This window comes from Panthera pardus, unplaced genomic scaffold, assembly GCF_024362965.1.
Source record: "Panthera pardus isolate Hobbes unplaced genomic scaffold, ASM2436296v1 HiC_scaffold_18, whole genome shotgun sequence".
NCBI lineage: Eukaryota > Metazoa > Chordata > Mammalia > Carnivora > Felidae > Panthera > Panthera pardus.
The window spans coordinates 19,744,600-19,747,636 of record NW_026526743.1 but is presented as its reverse complement, the minus strand read 5'-3'; positions in this window follow the sequence as shown (position 1 = coordinate 19,747,636).

Genomic DNA, 3,037 nt, shown 5'->3' with positions numbered 1-3,037 from the left:
CCTCCCTAGGAAGCCCGTCACCACGTCAGATGAAGTGGTCCCTGCTGAGTGCTTTGCCAGGGTCTACGAGGCAATTCAAGATGAGAAATGGAATGGTGGCTTCGGAAAGGCAAATCATTCCAACAGCACCTTAAAAACATCGACGGAAACAAGCTCTTTGTGTGTGTGTGAAAATGGGGAATATATTGTTTTTCACTGTTTGGAAGACTGTTTTCTCGTCTTGAAATCACAAGCTGTTTTCTTCCAGAGAGACTTATAAATACATCCAATTATCGACATTCAATATAGGAAATAAAGTTCTGGAATGGTTTTCTTCCGTACACGCGGAGTGGGCCGGCCAGGTTGCGCAGGTGATAATGACTTTTATTTCTTGTGAGTTGCATCCGCGCAGAGTGGCTGGTCTCTGCACCTTTTATTGCTTTCACCTTTATTACATTTCCCGTGTTGTGCTGGGCTCTTCATTGGTGTAACCTTATTACCGCTTTCAAGATCTTGATAAAAATGAATGAGAGTCCTAATTTCAAAAGTAGGAGTGTGGGGTCCCAGAGCAAGGGGATTTGCTTAGGTGGCTTGTGTCCTGCAGAGAAATCTCCCTGGCGGGGGACGGCTCTCCAGCTGTCCAGCTCCAAGTACTGAACTTGTTCTGCTGACATTCACAATGGCCCTCTCCCATATTCCGGTCGGCGTGGCATTTTAAGGAGGGCACGTTTGGCCCTTCATGAAATCACCCCCAGACTGTGTCCCCAGAGGCCATTAACCTATCCATGCCACCGTTAAGGCTGGGGTCACCTGTGGCTCTGCCTTTTCCTGACCTCATGCCTATCACCCCTTTCTCTTCAGTGCCTTGTCCCTCCCATGCCTCTTCCTTCCTGAGGGCCTTTGTCACCACACCCCCATGTGACTGCCAAGGCTCCCCGGCTGCCTGCCTGCCTTCAGTCTCTCCCCATTCAGAGCCCCCATGCTCATTAGGATTCTTAGTAGCAAACAGCCCCTGAGTCTGTCTATCTCAAGCAGAAGAGGGATGGAAGGATGTCAGGCAGCACATTTGAAGGAGAGGAAGGCTCAGAAAACAGGCAGGAGCTGGGCGGTTGGTAGCCAGACCAGGCCACACCACACACTGCTGCCCAGGACCCTTGCCACTACCTCTGCCCTTGGACATAAACTTGGACTGACACAGTATCCTGGCTTCCCTGCCCCCCATGGCCAAAGCCCTTGACGGGCAGTTCAGCCCATTACAAAGTCCAAGCCTTGTGCCCACTCTGGCTATCTCATCCCTTTCGGCTTCAGGGCAGGGGGCAGAAGGGGAGTGTTGGCTACCTAGCATCTCACCGAGGCCCATTCACCAAACAGGCGGGGGTTAGATCCTGCTATGTATACACAAAGCCTTATGACATACAGTGATGGCTCAGCTTGAGGACTAGCAACTCCTCCTCAATGAAACCTTGAGAAGTCCACAACTTGGACAGACTAGTCCTGAGTATTGTGAGCCAAAAGCCTAGAATGCAATTATTTCCATTTCAGCGCTGTGGGGAATAAGCTTAGAAATTCCCTGGGCTTACACCAATGGGTTAACAAGGCATAAAGAATTACAAAGCCATAGGGTGTTCTCACCCAAGCTTGAGTGAACAAGATAAGACCCCCAGAATGAAGTGGGGGCGGGAGCAAAGTCCCCAGAATATGCCACAAAGGTATATGAGGTAAGCAAGATTAGGCAATTCAGGGCGAAAACGCCCCCCAATTTAGTACTATAGCAGAAAGCTGCTTTCACAGGACGGAAGGACCAAATTAGGTAAGCTGGTAAATAGGACTACAGACCGCTGCTGCTGTGGGTGATGCTGCCCAGAGCAGAGCTGATTAACAAAGGAGAAGGTGCCTTGATGACCCTGAGGTTATTCGCCCTATCTGTCTTATCCCCTAGGCTAGCTAAGATAAACAGACGCGGCGCCTCCTGTCTGCCATTAACAACCATCTGCCCATCTGCCCGGCGCCAGGATTTTGTTTTATATTGACCCAAACCCCAACACCGTATATCTTCAAACCTCCTTTTCCCTCATGCCCATGAGTTAATGTTCACCGATTGTCTCTTTGTGCACACCCATTACGTTTGTAAGCCTTCTGATCTTAATAAATACGGAACAAGGACCCTTATTCGGGGCGCTTGTCTTTTCCGGGACATTAGTCATCTCTCGCTTTAATCCTGCATCCCGCTCTTTAGCTTGACAAGAGAGAACTTTAGACTCAGAGTCTGTGACACAGCACAAGTGTGAATTTCTTGTTCCATGGTTTTTATTTTCAGTTTACATGGGAAGGTGTACAATCTTCACTTCTTCGGCTCTAAAGATCTTTCCTGGAAGCCCTGCCTCCATCTCACCGACAAACAAAGATCCCCACATGCAAAGTGGCCCATTAGAAATCACGTCGTGTGGAAAGAAGCGCGTGGCCTTCAGAGTCAGAAGCTCGGTCCTCTGACTTCCTTCTCTGGTCCTCACTCTTTCCATTTGGAATTGGGCCCAAGATGCCTTTGCCTCTGTATGGGGCAGTTCCAGGGGTCAAATGAGGACTTGGGAGACAGTTTATACAAATGTGGCAGTAGTCACTTGCGTTATTATGATACTTCTTATTAGAGAACATTTACACATGGTGGTTAGGAATGTACAATACCAGGTCCAGTTCCTGGCTTTGCCGTTTACTCACTGTGTGGCATTAGGAAAGTTACTCAACCTCTCTGAGCTTCAGCTTCCTTGTTGGTCAAGTGGGGGTGATGGGTCTCAGCCTGGAGGATTGTTGAGGAGATGAGAAAGGGTGGTCCTATGAAACACAGCACAGCCCCTGGCTCATGATGGCCACTATCCTTACTTCAATGGTCAGGCAAGAAATAGGGGCATCAGGAAAGGACTAGGACCCTTATCCCATGCCCTGTGAGGTCACTCTCAGCCCCGTCCACCTACAGAACACTTTTACACAAATAAGTGAATCCATAACCCCAAGGCCAGGTGGCCAGGGCTCACTCCCTTCGGGAGGACTGGCTGGCTGAGTG